Below are 19,975 nucleotides of genomic sequence, written 5' to 3'. Positions count from 1 at the left end.
AGAACACACACCACAGAATTGCTGATGGTTGCCAGGAGCTGGAAAAGAATAGCCATCCAGTTTCCGGAAATTTGTTACAGTAGTCACCGGCAAATAATACAGTCTGCTCAGATTTCATCTCAGGAAGATGTTCTTCCTACCGTACCGCATAAAATAGCTCCCCCTCATCACACACGCGCATGCGCAACATACAAACCCTCTCCCAATTACATCGGCTTTATTGTTCTTCCCAGCACTTACTTCCTGACAGGCTGTAGACTCAGGGTTTATTTACTCATGTCTGTCTCCCACTCTACAGTGTACGCTCCACAAAGGCAGCACCTCGTGTTGCTAACTGATGTGTCTCCAGAGCCTGGGGAAGAATCTGGCTCCAAGTAAAAGCTCTCCAAATATTTATTGAATAAATAAGTGAAAACCTGCACCTTTAACTGCAGAAAGAAGCCCAGACGCTTTGAAGTTATAATTTGTATCCTAACACCTCATTGCAAACTCCCAGCCTTCCCCCATCTCTATTATCAGAAAAGTAGTCATTTATTCTGCTTCCCACAGCAAATCCTTAGAGTTCAGAAGCAGTTTGTATGTGTGCACCGCGCCTCTGTGTGTGTGTGTGTGAGTGTGTTGAGTGCTAGATACGGAATACAGAGGGAAAACATTTTTCTGGTTCCCTCTCTCCTGGAGAGCACACAGCTCATGTGCCCCTGAGGTTAAGTGGAAGGAAAGCTGCTCTCTCCAGCCTGTCTGCACCTGCCAAGCTCTTCCTACCGTTTTGCAATTTGCCCAGCAGGTTTGGAACAGGAGCAGTAATGGATGGATAGTCTTACCCTGTCACAATTCAAAAGTGATGTATTATTTTTCTGTGTACCAATTTTCTACTCCGGGAGCCTTTCTGTGCAGCGGATTAGTGGGGAGAAAGTGGTTCTGATTTAAATGCTGAGGCTTCTTACTCAAACAAGACACAACTGAGCCTTTCACTTAAGGAACATCGGAAGGGAGTGATGGGTCAGATCACAAGTTACTTAAGGGCTTCATTTTCTGGCTTTCTTCCTTCACCAATGTTTCATTTAACACGTTTTGAAATTCTCAGGGGACTAGAACAGCATTCTGCACATTGAAGAGACTCAGTAATATTTGCCATTCTAAGTCTCCCAGGTTTCCCTTCTTCTCCACCTGCCTCACTCACAGCCCCTCATGATGCTTGGTTGGGTAGCCAGTAAGTACGGAGTAAGTGCCTACTGGTGCTGTACCATTTGGTGATAATTCAGAGGTTGATTAAACCAAGTCCCCACTTGCCGGAAATTTCTTTGCATTCTAGATAAGCCGGAAATGTAGACATTGGATCTCCACCTTAAAGGATGAAAATTATCTAGGTAGAATATAAGAAGGAGATTTCTGGAAAATTAGCAAAACTGAAGAGAGTGTGCTGTCCATTAGAGAGCCTGGAGGTGGCTCTGCGTGACCAGAGTGCCTGTGAGGAGAAAGGGCAACAAGAATCCAGGTCCTGTGAGAGCCCACCATGCAAGATATTTGGACTATAGCCTTTGGATGATTTCACTGAGGAGCATTAAGTGGAGCGTGACTTGGTTCCTTCAACTTTCTGGGGGCATATGGCTGAGAGAAGAGGGAATCAAGAGCAGAAGAGGAAGACTTGTTTGGTGGCTGTAACCATATATCAGAAAGAAGAGATGAAACTCTAACAAATCGCATGCAGGAAAACCCCACCTGTGCTAATTATTTGCTGGAAGTAATTGTTGGCTCCAACACTCCCTCAGCCCTCAGTGTAGCTGCCGATTGGCAGTGATGGCGGGACCCAAACCCAGAGAGAACATGCACACTCTCAAGTATTCTCAGTGTGTCTCATCTTCTGTGGAAAGAAGTTGCAATAGGAGTGGAAGCTCAGTCAAGGACAGGGAACAGGCCTGGGAGAAGAGTATACAGTGGGTTGTCAGAGTCGGAGGTTCAACGTTCTCCATGACTATGCCTTTCAAAGTTTTAGGTGATTGCTAGAGTTGATAGACTAGAAGAATTCTCCATGATGGTCAGTGAGCATCATCTATGATCACTTGTGTCTGGAGATGACCTTCTCTTTCATATTGTGGATGGACCATCCCATTACAGATGCAAAACATAATATAGTGATACTTCAGTGCAGTAATCAAAGTTAGCCAGACATCTGTCTACTGAGACACAGAATTATTTTATGACATGTTAAGTAGTGATGGTAACCAACTTCTGTAATGATACTTCTAGATAGTCTGTTTCTAAAGCTAAATCCAATATTCTGCAAGCACTTAGAGAGACAGGCGATCCAAGGGGGCAAAGGGGTAACAGAGTTAGTAGCTCTCAGATATCACTTCCCTTCACCAAGCTGAAATTTCCAGCTGAAGCCTTTGGCTAGAGTATCCACAGTTTCATCTAGAACAAAATCTATCTAATCCTAATTCCCAAATTTAGGGTTTGGCCAACCTGTCAACGGGGTCTCCCATAAACTTTAGCTGTGGCTTGGCTCCTACTTGGATCCTCCTGGACCGATAACAAGAACACTTCACAGAGGGTTCCGTATCATTACACTGTGGACTGAATGTTTGCTTCCCCTCCCCAAATTCATACGTTGAAACTGAAGGTGGGACCTTTCTGAAGTGGTTAGATTAGGTCACAAGGTTAGAAGAGGAGGCAGAACTCTCTCTTCTCTCTGCCAGGTGCAGAAACAATGAGAAGAGAGCTTTCTCTGTAAGCCAGACACTGGGTCTACCAGCACCTTGGAATAAGAATTCCAAATCTCTAGAACTGGTAGAAAAAAATATCTATTTTTTTATTGTTGTTGTTTTTTGGTTTTTTTTTTTTTTTTTTTTTTTTTTTTTTTTTTTTTTTTGGTTTTTCTCCGGTACTGGGAATTGAACTCACAGCCGTGCGCTTGCCAGGAAGGCACTGTGCCACTGAGCTAAATCCCCAGCCCCCAAAGTGTCTACTTTTTAAACCATCAGTATATAATACTGTGTTCTGTTCCAGCATTCTGGAGTGACTAGACAATTATCTTCTAATCATAATTCCTTTCTCACCACTCCCCTTTTACCATCGAGGAAAGACTCAATGTCATAAACAATTCCTTTCTTCTCCTAGGGTTGGATTGCCTGCCCCAAAACTTGCTCTCTTGACAACCTACACTTTAACCAATTAAATATCCATTTCTGTCAAAAGCCATTCTTATTGGAATTCCTAGGATTACCAAGGCTACAGACCTCTCAGTGACTCATACTTTAATGAAATATTTCTTACCACACAGCATATGATGGTGCTAGTCAGAGCATGCTCCATGGGTAAGTGCCAGTATTTAGAAACTTTAATAGCAAATTGTCATCACCAGAACCTCCTGGAAATATATCTCAGAGTACAGGACATAGACCCATTTGGATATACTCAAGTTCCAGTAGTGAGTTACATAAATGAGTTGAGGAATGAGGTATCGATCAGCAGAAGATTGGGATGCAAAAATAAAAGTGGTCCTTAAGTAGAAATAGTTTAAGAAGCACTGGCTATATGCTCCCTTGCATCAGAATGCTTAGAGCACTTAACACAATGCAGTTTCTGGAGCTTATTATGGAACCTAATGGGTCAGAATCTCTGGAGGTAAGGCTGCAAGATCTTTATTTTAAATAGCCCATCTGATTGCTCCTTCATACTAAAAGATGCTAAACTGCTTTGAGAAGCAGTTGTGTTGATTCAAATATTGCTTTGAAGGGTTCTATTCTCATGTTAGCCATTTAAAACTGTTGCAGACAGCATTTATCACCAAGGAGTGATCCTGAAATCTACCCCTAACACTGAAAATGCCTTGAATTTTATATTCTAGTGAAGTTTCATGCTAATTATATCTAAAAATTAATAATTCATTGCTGAGAACCTGTTACACATAGTATGGACAACCTCCATCCTTCACCCCATAGCACCAACATCTGAAGCAATTATTTCCTTTAGCATCAGTTATCTGGAATATGAACTGAGAAGCCAGATATCTGCAACCATTTAATAAAGGGACAAATAATGAATTACATCATCAATTACACACGCACACATCACTAGGCTATGGCATAGTACTTTGTACTCAAGATAACATTTTCATCAATATGAGAGTTAATTATGCTGGCTATATTTGGATTATATTTACTAAGTTAATTTTTACATCAATGCGACAAACGTGTTCAAATTGTTTAGGTTCTTGAATTGGCAGATTTTATTTATGGGAGCGTTCATGAATATGGAGCATATCTGTCTTAGTTACTTTTCTCTCATTGCTGGGACAATACCTGACACTCAAAATTAAGGAAGGAAAGGTTTATTTAGCTCACCGTTTGTGGGGGTTTCAGTCCATACTTGGCTGGCTCCAAGACAGAGTGGCTCCTGGCACAGAGCAACCATTCAGGGCAGAAGACAGCAAAAGCAACAAGAGCAAAAAAAGGGAGGAGTGGTGGCCAGCAGCGTCTTTCTCTCCCTTACATATGCAAAACTATCCGCCCCAGGGCAGGTGTAGCACTCACACTGATGAATCCATCATACACTCTAAAAGCCCACCCCGTGACTGCATGTGGCTTTGGGGGGACACCCAGACACAAACCATAACAATATCATTCCCAGTGTGTCCCATAAAGTGGTAGTTCTCACATGTAGACAGGCAGTAGAATCCACTGGGCAAAGGCTGAAGTATGTAGAAGTCTGAGCCTCATCCTAACCATTTTTGGTGACTCAGGAAATGGGATCACAGGACTGTATTTTCAAGTTCTCCACATGATTGGAGTGTGCAGGAAGAATTTGGAAATCACTGATTGAATTGCACTATCATTATAATATAATCTGAGCATAGAAATCATAAGAAAATTGTATCTAGACATAGATTATCACAGCCCCAGGAAACACATACATTTGAAAATTAAATTACATAAATGGTGCATGGGAAACATGCAAATGAGTACCTACTCTTTGGTAGGTAACATGGGCCCTTTCACGGGGACCACTGCTTCTAAGATCCCAAGGACTATGTGCATCTGAGTGCCTATAAAATCAACAAAAGTGCTGATTGCAGTAGCCCTTGAAAAGCCAATCAGCACTGCAGGTCTGAGAGGCAAATCAAGTAATGAGCAACCTAAGAAAAAATCTAATCCTGCCCTGCTGCACATTCACTCTGACTGTCCACTGCTCACTTGAAGTTCTGCAGGCTGTATGCCCTGCAAAGTGGGAAACAGCTGAGCAGAAGCAAAGGCACAGGACCCTGTCAGGCATGGCCTCTGAGAAGGGCTAAATCAAAGGCGTTGCATCAAAGTGGAACACTACTGCTCCTCCTGTGTGACATCGGCTGCACAAGAGCGTGCACATCAGGGGGAGATTCAGAGAGCTGCAGCCTGAGATGACAGCCCAGGGACTTGCTGAGGGACAGGCCCAAGGAGCTTCCCAGGCCCATTGGAGTTGCTGATGCTGCCAAGAGATGAGAGTGATTTCATTTGTTGATTTGCCCAGCAAATGAAGATCTCCCGAAAAGAGAATTTAGTGTATTTCAGCCAAATGAGTTAAGTATCTGCTCTGTTCCAAACCCAGTGTCCCAGCCTGACCATATGGAGATGAAATGAATGGCTCCTACTCCCTATGTGTTCACAGTCCAGAAGGAGACAGACATATCAACAGCTGCCTAAAATAAACCAAGAAGTACTAGTGGAGGCAAGCTTAGAGCTGTGGGACACACCCAGGAAGCCACAGTTTATTCTACCTGGGTCTACAGGGAAATTTGAAGAGAACAGTGATATTTGAGCAGGGCCTTCATGGATATATGGGAATTCACCAGATGCACAGAGGAGGCAGAGGGAGATAGAAGTGGAAAGGAGGGATGTTCTTGGCAGAGGAGCTGTTTATGGCATGCTCAGTAATTGCAAAAATTCTTTGATGTGGTTCCAAGACACAATAGAGGCCAATGTACAAAACACTCCTCAGGTCTAAGCTACTCATTCCATAGATAAGAACACTGAGATTCAGAGGGGACCTAGTTTGAGTGAGGTTCCAGCAAGTTAATTGCACAACCAAGATCCCACTGAGGTGCTCTGACGTCTAGCTCTGTGCCACCTTCTTGATCAATGTTCAGAATAAATTAGTGTGGTTTGTCAGAGTGGGACAAGATGCTGTCTGGCAGTGCCCAAACCAGCAGTTCCCCTGCTCCCAGTGGTCCTGATAATCCTGGGGTTTGAGTGATCTGTATAAAGAAATACAAGACAAACAGTACACAGGGTCCTGTCCCTGTGGCCATTGGTGGAGCCTTTGGTTCTGCCTGCTTCCTGGCAGCAAGTACTGCTGCTTCTCTATTAATGCTTGTAGAAGGGAGGGGAGATGACAGAAAGGCTGTAGTGGGTGTTGTGAATCTTTCACAATTGTGTCTGAGGGGTTACTAAGCCCCTAAAGAGAAGGGTCAGAGGACAGCTACATCCAAAAACTCACTTATTTGAGAAGTGCTCAGGAAACATCTATCTCACTGAGACCATTGATGGGGTAGGAATTGAGGATCTAAAATGAGTGGTGCTCCCAAGGAGCACAAAGGTCTTGTGGGAAATGGGGAAAAGGCCATTAATGCAGTGTGATAGATGGCACAATGGTAGACTGTGGAATGAGTGCAGAGAAGGATAGAAGAGCAATGACTTTGCCTAGACGAGGAACTGGTGAGAAAGTATCTCATAACCAGATGGCCTAAGGCAACATCTGTAGCATGGAATAGGATTTTACCAGAGCACTGAGTATAGAAACCCTCTCCAGGCAGTGGAACCAAAGAAATGGAGGAAGTGATAAGTGAAGGTGTGGAGAGTACAGTCTGCGCGGCTCAGAGGACTGGTGGGGGGCAAGGTGAAGACGAGTCTTATGCAGAAAGATGCACACTTGATCACAAGAGTTCGTCGGCCACGCACCCACATCCCTAAGGCACATGGTACAGCTACGTGGATCGATTCAATGCCTTAGTGTGTAACTGTTCCTCCTCCTTTTCCCTCCTTCCCTAATTTCTTTTATTTGTTCTCTGTTTCTGTCTTTCTACCCTTCCTTCTTGGGTTTTGTTTTTTTTTTTTTTGTTTCTTATCCATTAATTTGCATGTTTTTAAAATGTTTGTAGGCATGTGTGAGTGTGATTGTGTGTGAAAAAGAGAGAGAGACAGAGATAGAATATTAACATCATAGTGGAGTGAATCAAAAGCCTGAAACCAGAGGTTCCCAACCAGACACATTTGGGCCACCCTACACAAGGGCCATTTGGGAACTGAAGATTTTTCTCATTGTCACAACTTGGGAGTGAGGGGTAGTAATGGGAACAATGAGTATCTAAGAATAAAAGCAAAAACCACTTGATAAACGTTCTACAACGCACACGCGGTACCTACAACAAAGAAAGGCCTGGCTCACAAGGTCAGAGGGCTGAGGTTGAGAAACTTGCTCCAGAATTTGATAAAGGTAATATCAGCAATACCTATCATCCTCTGAGAATTTAGCCTGTGCTTGACACTGACCTAACAACTTTCTAAACAGCATATTTAATAGTCAAAGCAACTCTGCAAAGACGTTAATGTTTTCCCCATTTTACAGATAACCTCTGTCACGTTGCTCAGGGTCACACAACCAAGATTCCAACCAGATACGACTCCCAAACCTGTGCTCTAAGAGACTCTGTCCACCCATCCCTTTTATGTCTTTGTAAATGGCAGCCAACAATATCAAGTCTGCCCTTTCTCAGAGCAGTTATGAGGATAATATTGAGATTAGTTTAGGAAAGCAATGTATGAGTAAAAATACAGTTTACACAATATGTGTACAAGAGTAATCACTGGATTTCAATTCCCCTGACCTAGAAAACAAAGACCTTAGAAGCAGATAAAACTACAACAGTACCTCACTCTAAATGCTAGAGCAGTGTAGGTTGATTTAATTGCCAGAAGATGATAATCCTAAATTAATTGGTAGGTTCATTTTCTTGTAGCAGTTTGGATGGTTTGTTTCATTTTAAATCCCCATTTCCAATCACGGAGCTGTCATCATTTAATCATGAGGCTTTGGCAGATATTTCCCTTTTCTGCACTTTGGTGCCCTCATCTTGTCACTTAGGAATAATATTTACTCTTCTCAAAAATTTCATTTTGAAGTCTGTCCAGCCCTACCAACTCCTCTCTTTGTACTTGAAAGAAGAGTAGAAAGAAATTCAAAGGAGAACACATGAAAATGTGCACAATAAGAAATAAATACTCTTTGTGGTTTAGTATCGCAATGACTCTTACTATCCTACTTGGATGGCTGAAGGAGACATTTTCCCAGGAATCCACGGGAGAAAGACAAACTGAACGATTTGTAGCATTGAAAATCCACTTCCCTCTCTGGCTGTCCCCCAAGGGCATTATGTGAAACCTTGATTTTGTATATGCCTCAGGCTCTTCTCCAAAAACATAACTAAAATAAAATTCAGGGGCGATGTTCTCATCTCTCTAATGCCAGGAATCAAGTACCTGGATTGTTGGACACAATTTGGAAGCTATTGGTTTCCCCTCACCTCAGAAGCCTTGGCAGAGAGTGGCTCAGCTGTCTACAGGAAGCTGGAGCCACTGTGCTAGTGTGCTGGAGCTGTACAATCCAGATGCTGGATTGCTGTGACCAGCCCTGAGTTACTGAGTCCCAGAGAGGACTCAGGATGACCTAGAATTTATGACATCAGTAGAGCCCGGGGATTGTGCCCTTTGGCTTTGTGGTTTCAGAACAGGTCTATTGATATTCACTATCTTCCCAAAATGAATAAACCCTTACATTTCAAGAAGGGGTCATCACAACAGCGAAGTGTGCTGGTCAGGCCTTGCCAGGTGCTATTTGAATGAAGTCAGGGCAAATATTCCTTGCCCACTTCCCATATTTCATGCCTGGGTCTGTTTTCTCTATTTTAAAGGTCTGCATTATGGAGTTCACCAGACAACAGTTAAAAGCCTTCATTAGCCAAAGCCTAAAGAGCTTACTAACATTGCTTCTTAGACTTCTGAGCTTGTCTCTCCAATTTGGGTGGTTGTTCCACATCACTCAAACACACCTTTGCACTACACCCACATTACCTTTCTTCTGCAAGGCTCACACCTAGCCACATTCTCATGTCCATGTGAACTCTACATTTTCCCAACTCTACACTTTCCCAAAGACCTTCCCCGAGGAGCAGTTGCTTTGAATAGCTTTCCATGGCCTCGCTTCCCACCAGCCCTCAAGTATACTGACTGCGCTTGCATTTCCACAGCACTCTGATGGCCAGTGGTGCACTGAGTTGTCATAGATGGCACTGAGGGCTTATTTTCTTCTCTTTGCCTCCCCCCATCCCTTCACAAAAGCTCATCTTTTAATAAATCCATATGACAGGCTTACTCTGGACAACCACTGCAAAGATTAGATTGTTAAATTTCCCTTGATATCCCCATGAGAATAGCATCACTGCTACTCTATCTAATTTTACAAATGAAAAAAGTAAGTCATAACAGAATTAAGTGACTTAGCCAATATAACACAGCTAGCATCAGGCAGAACTGATATTTGAACTCAAATTCTGAGGTCCTAGAAAATGAATAATGCCTAACAACCCCAATTTTCTTGGCGGTAAAGTCATGTCTCTAAGGCACCAGAACTCAGATCAGGGAAAAGTTTATGTGTGTACAAGGAACTATGGGGAACACAAGCAAAATATTACAGTATTGAGATTTTATCTTGCTTTATGGGTTAAACCTGTTTGTCAACATCTTTCTGAATTCTGTCAACAAAGGACTCTCAGAAAAATGGGAGTGGTGTTGTATGCCACTTTCTCCCATTTGGAGGGTTCAGTGGCCCCTGGATAAGGCCATTGGATCTGGAGGACTGAAAACAAGACCCTGAATGATTAACATATGATTAGCCTTTAACAGGGTGGTTAATACATGGGTTTTACAGTCTAGATGATCTGTATAAAAGTCACAGTTCTGCCTAGCATGTTACCTTGGGAACTTAATGGCAACTCTTATATTCTTGATTTATAAAGTGGGAATGACCAATGGATCCACCATTGTATTAGGATAGATGACCTTATGATGAAGTAACAAGCATGTCACATTTATCAGCAGCTCAGTATAACAGAAGCTGACTTCTCAGTCATGGTTAATTCAGGTCAGCAGAGGGGACTTGCACTTTGGAGTTACTCAGGGACATGGGTTGATGGACGTGCCATGTAGATAGACCAGGGCTTCTCTACTGAAGCACTATTAACATTTTGCGCCAGATCATCTTTGCTATGGAAGCTGTCCTGTGCACTGTAAGATAGTTAGCAGCATCTCTGCCCACTCACTAGATGCCAGAAGCACGCTTTCAGCAGGTGTAACAACCAGAACTTTCTGCAGACATGTCCCAGGCCAAAACCACCCCGGGCTGAGAGTCGCTGAGATACCCCCTTCCATAATCAGAACAGCTGAAAACAAGTAGGAAAGGCTGAACTCAAACACCAGCAGTTAATTATTTCTATGCAAACATGACATACCCATTTTTCCTCCCTGTAGATGGACTAAAGCGAGGCACACGGTCATACCTAACTACAAGGAGGTGGACGTACAGTTCAATCCTAGCATACACTAGGAAGAGAGAGAATTGGGATCATTTGTCAACAGTGCTAATAAGCAATTATCTGAGATGATCGAAGGAAATAAACAAAAGAAGTGTTTAACAGTGTCTGGCTAATAAGAGGAGCCCCCTACTTAGAGACTGTTGACATTAGAATAGAGTGCAGGGCTACCACTCTAGGGAGAATGAAGAGTTGTGGGTTTCACTGGCTATGTTGACAGTTCCTTTGCAAGAATTCAGAATTCCCACCTCATTTGTTCCAGCTTTTCTTTATCTAAAGGTTAGTAGAGGCTGATTAGTTTGCAGTGCTTGATTGCGAGAAATTATTATTATTAACAATACTTTTGGCCAGTTGAAGTTTCCTGTTACTTAACAAAAAGAAACAAAAGAAAAGAGCCTGAGTGATCCAATCTCCATTTAAAATCTCTTCCTCTTGCTCTCATGTTTTAATAACGGTGGCCTTCTTACTTAAATATTTTATACATACCATCTTTCTACTCAGGGCCTTTGCACATGCTAATATTCCTCCTGTCTAGAATGCTTCCCTCCCATTCATCTAGTTAAAATTTCCTAATTTTTTTCACTTTCTAGGAAAGCATTCCTGAGTTCTGTGCAAACACAACATACTCATTTTCTCTCCTTGTAGATGGACTAAAGTCAGCCACATGGTCATACCTGACTATAGGGAGGTAGAGGTACAGTACAATCCTATCACAAACTAGGAAGAGAGAGAACTGGGATTATTTGTCAAAAGTCCTAATAAGCAATTATCTGGGGTTGTTGAGATGACTGAAGGAAATAATCCTATGCATTCCTACATGTTCCTTTCTAAACTCCCATACTAGCAAATGCTGATCTCCCCGAGATCTTTCCTTCATCACATATCACAATTCTTTACTTGTAAATTATTGGAAGAATGTTTGTCTCCCCCACTGAAGGGCCAATTGACTCATGACTTGCTATCTTTGAGTAGCTTTATAATCCAAGGCCTACTGCCTGGCATGTAATAGATACCCAGTAAGTACACGTTGAATGAATGAATGAATGAATGAAGGCCAACTTGAACAAATGAAGGTCAAGGGGAAAGTCAGAGTATACAGTCATCTGTTTTGAATGTTTTCCTTTATACCACCTTGCATGCAGCAAGGTACTGGTGCTATCACAGTCCCCAGGAAGGGGTAAGGAAAAATCCTCAACCTAACTATCAGGCTCCTCACCTCCTGCGAGGACACTCCCAGCAGAAGGCACGCCACCTGCACACACAGTGACCGCTCGTCTCACCCCCGCCTGCCACCACAGCAGCCGTGTTTGCAGAGAAAGCACAGAGCTCCAAGTTCCTGGTTGGGAACCATGGTGAGGGGACTCTAAACAGAGCTGGCTGGGCAGCCTCCAGCTGGAGCCTTGGGGAAGAGCCTGGAGGCCTCGCGGCACTGACTGGCCATCCTGCGCTGCTGGGGGTGAGTCTGCTCTTCTTTCTCAGGGTGTGGGCTCAGCTCTTGGTCTAGTTCATCTGGCCCACTCCTCTGCTCCTTAGCAGCCTGGCCTTTCAAACTTGCGTGGGAATTCATTTTCTTCTTCCCTTTCACTGGAGGGAATCTAAATCTCTGGTCCCTGGTGCATTGACCATTCCTACCCGTCTCTCTCTCTCTCTATCTCTCTCTCTCTCTCTCTCTCTCTCTCTCACCAGCAAGGGATAAAACTGCTTTCTCCCCGGTTAACTGACCCCCTTCTCTCCCAGGTGAACATCCAGCAGTCCTGCTTAAACTCCCCTGAGTAGCTGCTCACAGCCCCTCTGCCTCTGCTGGTGAGCCTGTGTGTTTTTCTCTCCTTGAAACAGGACCATATTTATTGCTTTTCTCTAAGGCCGTGCACGACATACCTAAAAGCAATACAAGCAAACATTCCAGGCAAAACTCATAATTGGCAAGAAAGGTTTGTTATAGAAAATTTGGATTACTAAGAACAAAGCCCTCGATACAAACACATGCCAGAGTAAAAATAAAACAGACAAGCAAACAAAACAGAGATGTCATCTTTACTGACATGTTTTATAGTGCTAATTTTCCTGACTCTTCCTGTAGCTGTTTTTTTTTTTTAATAGGTGCAAATGAAAATCCATGGTGTTGGACAAAAGAAAACAAGAATCTGATAATTAATGCTGAAGTTATTAAGTACAGCTAACATCATTATAAAGTACATCTAAAACAAAGATAGCAAATCTCTAGCGGCATAACTCATTGAGTTCATTCCATTAAATCTAAAGAGTACTTGAACAGAAATTATGGACAGAATGGCTGCTACTTGAGCAGTAAAGCCCCTGAGGCAAAGATAAAGATGGTGTTTGCTTAGAGGGAGAAATATATGGTGTGAGTCAAGGGAGTGTGGCTGGGCTATATATATATTTTTTATTTAAGTTTATAGCAAAACTTTTTGAAGCAGCTAACTACAGATGAAATCATTTTTGCCCAAAAAAGAAAATTCATTCATACAAGGTTTTATCCACAAAAAATGGCTACGGTGATGTATAAATTATTCAGAATTTAGGGCAATACTTGTGCAATGTAGGACAGCATCTTTTATTAAGAGGTCATTTTTACCTAATGAAGGAGAGTTATGCATTGTATAATGCTAGCGCTTGTTCCCAGGCTAGAACACATGGTAAGGTCATTCCTGGGGGAATAGCTTGCTAAAAGATGGCCTCCCTCCAGCATGGGGAAGACAAGTTTAGCTGTGGTTGCTGCTTTAGTCTGATTTACTGCTTCTGAGTCACTAATGCCACTGAAATCAATTCCCTGTAGCCTCTGGTCTTTTTTTCTGACATTTTTATTTGTTAATTATTAAAGTTACAGTTGATTATGAAATGTCCAGATAGAATAAATATATATATAAAGTGGAAATTTTCTTTTTAACTCATCCACCCAAGTCTAACCTGTTGCCTTTCCTTTTCGTAAATGATGGGGAATCACAGGTGTTTATCTCTTCCATAGTATGTTTGAAAAAGTAGAGTAATACAGACAGAGTGTGTGTGTATCTATCTATCTATCTATCTATCTATCTATCTATCTATCTATCTATCTATAATATATTCACATAGTGGTATTGGATTATTCTAAACTTATAAATACAATCACAATATATATTTTGTTTGCAATAAGATGTTTTTTCTACATAAGAAAATATCTTGGAGATTTTTCTATGCCAACAGATACAGATGCAGTTAATTCCTTTAATTTACTGCACAGTCTTTCATTCTATAGATTACCATCATTTATTTCACTTTTCTCCTATTGCTAGGGTTTGGATGGTTCCCATTTCTTCACCATCACAAATATGTATCAGATATTTATGCATGTATGCACATATATGTGGAGATTTGTATATATATATATATACTGAGTGTGTTTCTATAAAACTTCTATAGGATATAGTGCTTCTGTAGAGACTGCCTGCATCTCAGTATTCTCATCTATAAATATAAATGCTGCTTCCCCAAAGAGGAATCAACTGAGTTAAGTATATGTGCAATTTAAGCTTTGACATTGTCAAAAAATGATCGCACTGTCCCTAAGAAGAGCCTGCTGGTTTCTGTTGTTTGGCTAATGTGTGCGGTGGTGCCTTCATGACCAGTGAATATGACCCACCGCTTCATTTCTGCCAACCTAGTAGATAGAAAATTGCATTCCATGCCTGATATCAGCTGCATTTCCCTGCTTCAGAATAAATTGGACCCAGCCTTATCTTTAGGCACTTCACATAATGAACCTTCAATTTTTCATTATAGTAATTTAGAACCATACTGAATGTATAGAATAAAATAAAATGAGGTCATTTAAACTCAGACCTGCATACACTAGATAAAGGAGCCCCAGATCATCTCCATTACTGAGTCGTTGTTTATTGTGCTAAAAGAGAGCAAGATGAAAACATGGAAAGGGCTCTGTTAAGCTTGTCACACTTTGTGCAGAAAAGAAGGCCTTGGAGCCAGATGCGGTGGCACACACTTGTAATCCCAGCACCCAGGAAGCTGAGACCAATGGACCATAAACTTGAGGCCAGTTTTCCCCTGGATTACATTGTGAGACTCTCAAGAAAGAAACAGACAGAGAGGGAGAGGGAGAGGGACAGGGAAGGGGGAAGTAGAAAGTGAAAGAAGGAAGGAAGAAGGGAGGGAGAGAAAGAAAGAGGGAGGGAGGGAGAAAGGAAGGGTAAAAGCCCATGGATCCAGACTCTACAACCTCTGACCACATGTCCAGACATGTACTGTGGAACTGTGGAAAAGTCATATGACTGCTGTGCGTCTCAATATTCTCATCTGTAAAATGGGACTGGTAGTGTTGCCCTCTTGATAGGACTGTTTTTTTGTTTAGTTTGGTTTTCTGGTTTTTTTCTGGTATGGGAATCGAACTCACGACCTTGTGCTTGCCAGGCAGGTGCTGTGTCACTGAGCTCAATCCCCAGCCCCTTTGATAGAACTGTTATAATGAGACAGTACACATCTGATCTTCAGACACAGTGTGTGAACTATAAATGCTGGCCTCCATGAATGTTAGGCATAATAACAGTACCGGCAGTAGTATTACACTGTTTTTATCATAAATCAAAGAGACAGCCACATATCCACAGGGAGAGAGAGAGAGACTCTCTGCACAGGGAATACCTGGAACCATAGTGAACCTATAGCATAAGAGCAGGTCAAATGGAAAGAGTTGCAGGTGGGAAGCTCACGGATCCTGTGTAGAGTCCGGTTAACCAGAGAGAAATGACTATTTCCTAATTGCAAACTAGTATCATAGACAAAGAGATCTTAGAGGCCACACAGTACAAAAACTTCATTGTGTAGAAGAGAAGCCAAGACCCAGCAAGGAATAACTTTATCTGAGATCATACAGCTGCCCAAGCCGCAGAAGCAAACCCAGGATCTACTTTGGGGCTACTATGTAGATCTGCTACTATGCATTCTCCTACAATGATGATCATGAACAAATTTTTATAGCCATATATTTTCATTTCTCCTGAATACATACCTAAGGGAGGAAATGTTGGATCCAGTGATAAATCTAATGTAATCCCTCGAGGAACTGATTTTCCAAACTGCTTTCAAAGGCAGCCACCAGCAATGTATACGAGTTTCAACTGTTCCACATAGTCATTCAATGTTTGAATATGTTTTTGTTATATCTGATTTGCATAAAAATCTCTATCTTAAAATTAAACAGGTATATTTATGCCTTAGAATCTGTGACAATGCATTTGATTATGCTTCTTGCCAGTATTTGTAAGACAACTACTGCTGCTTGTGGTGATGATTGCTAGCAATTTTTTTCGAAGGCTTACAGGGCTCTAGGCTCTGTTCGAGTGTTTTACCTGTGTTAACGTACATTTAATCTTCCTGACAACCCTCTGAGGCAGGTAGGCCAGCTGAGAAATAATAGTAGTTTTTACTGGAAGAGAAATAGCAGAAATGATAAGAAATGAATCAATTACATCATTTATTCATTTGTTTATTTAGTTCATATATATTGACTGTTCATTCAATTTCTACCTGGCGTAGCATGTGGTATATATCGAGTTCACTGCATAAGCAAGAAAATTTTTGTTTTGTTTTGTTTTGTTTTGTTTTGTTTTGTTTTTTGTGACAGGGTCACACTATGCAGTTCAGGCTGGCCTTGAACTCACTTTGTAGCCCAGGCTGGTCTCGATCTCACAATGATCCTCCTGCCTCAGCTTCCCAAGTGCTGGGATTACAGGTGTGTGCCACCACCCCCGCTATAAGCAGGAGATTTGCTTTCTGTTCTCAACAAACTTATAACTTGATATGGAAAGTCATCCCAAAAAAATTTCAAGCTTTTCCAACTAGAGGACTATTAGCCTATTTTTCTGATATAGGGAAGATGGAAGTTGAGGGAGGTAGAAAGAGTAGGTACGAAGTGATTCCAATTTTGCATGGATTGATCCTCTGGGATCTCCATCCCAGGTAAACAAACAATTGGATATATAGATCTGGAGCTTAGAACAGAGATGTGATTCAATCTATACACTGGGGACTCAGATAGTAGTGAAGTCATGGGCACGGTTTCCTAGGAGAAGAGTAAAAGAAAACAATCACAAGAGCTGGCATTCTAGGGCTAAGATCCTGAGGAACTTTGACACTTACTGGAATGATGAAGTAAAATGGGGTAAGAAAGAGCATCCAAGTCAGAGGGAACCAAGAGGCTGCGATGCTTCCGAAGCCAAGAGCACATTTCCTGGAAGGGAGCTGTCAACAGGTCTAAATGCCACTCAGAGGTCGGAAAGGGTGAAGGTGCTTTGGGCTGAAGGACTTGGCAGTGGACAGCCGGGGTAGAGTATGGGAGAGTACAGCAAGCCAGGAGAGAAGGATGGGACGGGGGCAGAGAAGGTCACATCCCATTTTATACGCTTGATAGAAAATGATAAGCAGGAGCATGAATCAGCAAGGATAGGACATAGTTAGCTCTGTCTTTGATAGAAAAAGCTAAAATGAATTTTAGTTCTATTGGCAAGAATTCAGCAAACTATGAGTGTAATAACTTACACCCAGAATTCAACCATACCTTTATAATTTTGCCTGTACTCTTGGTGTATAGGCTGAGCAAGTGTTGAAAGTTTTACTAAATATGGAATAGGAGAAAAACATTAGCTATGCCCTGGATCCGTCGGGTACAGACCAGGTTATTTAATTGCTTTAAACTTTGGTTTCCTCATCCGATCATTCAGGACTCCTGCAGAAATGAGCAATAGTATTTGACACACATTCTCATCACACCTGGTACAGTACATAGCCAGCTCCCAGTACATGGAGAATTTACTATCTCACACCACATGGCTGTGTGATTTGTTTTAGTCAACTCTCTCTTATATTTTCACTGCTAGCAGGATGTTGCACCCATTAATCTAATTTTCAAATAGCTATCTAGGTTTTTTGGTCCCTAAGAGTAATGCTCAGGGGATGTCTCATTCATCCGTCATCAACGGGTCTTCATTCCTTCAACATAGTTTGGTCTTTTTTATCACATTGCTTTGCCACATTTTTGAACACCTACTGTTGTCATCGTAATCAGTATCATCCCATAAAGGGGATTTTGCTATTCACAGCCCTGGGCATACACTGTTCAGATCCATCTCTTCTACCCTCTATCCCTCCCTTTCTTAAGCCAAACTTTCCACTCTTCTTCCACGCTCATTTTTGTGTCACCCACCAGGTCTGACAAACATTTTATTCCTGCTGCTGATCTTAATTCCTTTAAGAGTCTGGTGGTCCTTTGGCAGTCTTGGAACATGTCATTTCTAGTTGAATCCAACCCTTAAGATTCTCCTACCTCTCTTATTACCTGGTTACTACAGGCCTGTCAGGCAAACTGGGAACAGAATGAAAATATCAAAATAGAAAAGAAAAAATAAGAAAGCCAACTGATGCGATGAGCAATTTATCCTGATAGAGAGCATCCTAGAATGTGCTACATACTTCACAACTTCAGCTGTCTTATTGCAATCTCAAATGATGACTGCAGATTACTTTGAATTTAGAAGTTTTGTGGATTACCTTGTCATCACAAGCTCCCTTTCCTGAATGGTCTCTCTCTGTCATTTGGCCATTTTTTTCTTCCTTTCCAGTACATTCAAAATGACACCAACATCTTGATTCCTATGGTCCCTGCCCCCTGACACACGCTGTTAGCATCCATTTAGTCAGCCCTGTTCCAGCTTCTTAATGGCTTCTGAACTTGTCTATTTTTTCCTGACATTTCAACTCATACCTTAGCTATTAATCTTCTCAGAACTGTACTTTAATCATATCACTACACAGCTAATAAAAAAGTCTTGACTCCACATCATTTGGAAAATAGTATCCACAAGTCCCAGCCTCGCCCCGTGCCTTTTCAATCTCTCCACGCTTTCTTTCTCACTTGAAATGGCACACTCTACTCCTTATTGACCAAAGTCACCCTAAAGTTGCTTCTTTCTCCTCTTTACTCATATATCTCCACTCACTGATAATCTTCTTCCTCAGCTCTCCATCAAAGTTCTCTCTAGTTGAGCATCCTCCAGAGAATCAGTGCCCAAGATGTTAATGATCTCCACTCCCATAAGCTAAGTGTGCTCAGTTAGCCTTGTGTGTGGACGCGACTCGAGTGATGCTTGTGTTTGCCTGTCTTTCATTCTCAGAATTGAGCATCTGATGAGCCTCTTAGAGATAATATGATTGAAATCAGTATCTGCAGCTGTATTGCTAGAAGTAAAAGTATCATCAGAAGGGATGGTTGTTCTATTCTGTGCAATTTGGCCTCCATCAAATGGAACACATTCAGAGGAGTGGTGCGTGTGTGTGTGAGAGAGAGACAGAGAGGAAGAGAGAGAGAAAGAGAGAGAGAGAGGGAGACAGAGACAGAGAGAGGAGAAGATGCAGGGATTGGGAGAAGTGATCAGTAAACCAGTAAATTGGAGAGTGAGGATATTAAGTGTTGGGCAATTGTCTCCAAATACTTGTAGGAAGACACTCAGACTTATTCTACATGACTCAGAAAGTCAAAAACCATCTAGAAGTTATACAAAAGTATATTCGCAATTGGCACAGTACTGAGCAAGTCATTGTCCTTCCGGAGGGACAGTGGCAGCAGCCCCTCTTCTGTATAAGAAATTAAGCACTTGGCCCTTTGTGTACTTTCTTGGAAGGTGCTGTGATTTGAGGGCAGTACTGAGGGTTGCGGGAGGTAGACTGGACAGTGGTTTTCTGCCACTGGGCCAAAGAAACTTTACCAACTAACATAGCCTTCCTGGTACTTGATAGCTGAAGATCAGGCCTGGCCACCTAATAGATTACCTTGCTGCAAGTTGGCAAAGAAGGAATCTACTGCTAGAAATTGGCTATCCTTAGTATTGGCATTCTGAGATTTACAAAGGTTTCAGCAATCATATCAGCACAGCAAAGTTACAGGGATATAAATTTCTAGTAAGATATAATTTAACAAATAGTTTTTAGCCGTTGGAGATAATAAAAACTAATGCCGGTATGGCAGAGCGCTACAGTCCCTTTCAACCTTGAAAGTCTAAAACTCTATTACATCTAATTTCTTCATTTTATAGATGAGGAAGCTGAGAGCAGGGAATAATTATGACTGTGATGTGATTTGGTACTGCTGCTTTACTTCTGTATCACGAATTTGTTGTTCTGTGTATGTTTGTCATTGCCCCCACATGTAATTTGGTCCTTCTACCCCCTACCTTGACTAGAAGGACAGTCGCACACAAGTGTTTTAGTAAACAAGTGGTTGTGAATAGATCACTTTAGTTCATCCCTGTCCACATCTCAAGTTCAGGGCTCCAGCAAAAAAAAAAAAAA

At 41.9% G+C, this 19,975-nt stretch overlaps 1 protein-coding gene across 3 annotated transcripts in view; it reads left to right on the top strand.

Annotated features, from left to right (window-relative positions):
* Positions 1-19,975, top strand: part of Ankfn1 (ankyrin-repeat and fibronectin type III domain containing 1) — a 387,596-nt gene that overhangs the window by 37,756 nt on the left and 329,865 nt on the right. The window contains exons 1-2 of one of the 3 annotated variants that reach the window (XM_005394075.2): positions 12,000-12,074; positions 12,356-12,421. The exons of 1 other annotated variant lie outside the window; for it this stretch is intronic. The gene's annotated coding sequence lies outside the window, so the exon portion shown is untranslated. Of the gene's footprint in view, positions 1-11,999; positions 12,075-12,355; positions 12,422-19,975 lie in introns of those variants that run through there. One more of the 3 variants, XM_013519406.1, reaches the window with a different exon arrangement.

Source organism: Chinchilla lanigera, unplaced genomic scaffold (assembly GCF_000276665.1).
Source record: "Chinchilla lanigera isolate Chin_1 unplaced genomic scaffold, ChiLan1.0 scaffold00050, whole genome shotgun sequence".
Taxonomy (NCBI): Eukaryota; Metazoa; Chordata; class Mammalia; order Rodentia; family Chinchillidae; genus Chinchilla; species Chinchilla lanigera.
Note: the sequence above shows the minus strand (reverse complement) of the source record. Positions and strands in the feature narration are given on the sequence as shown.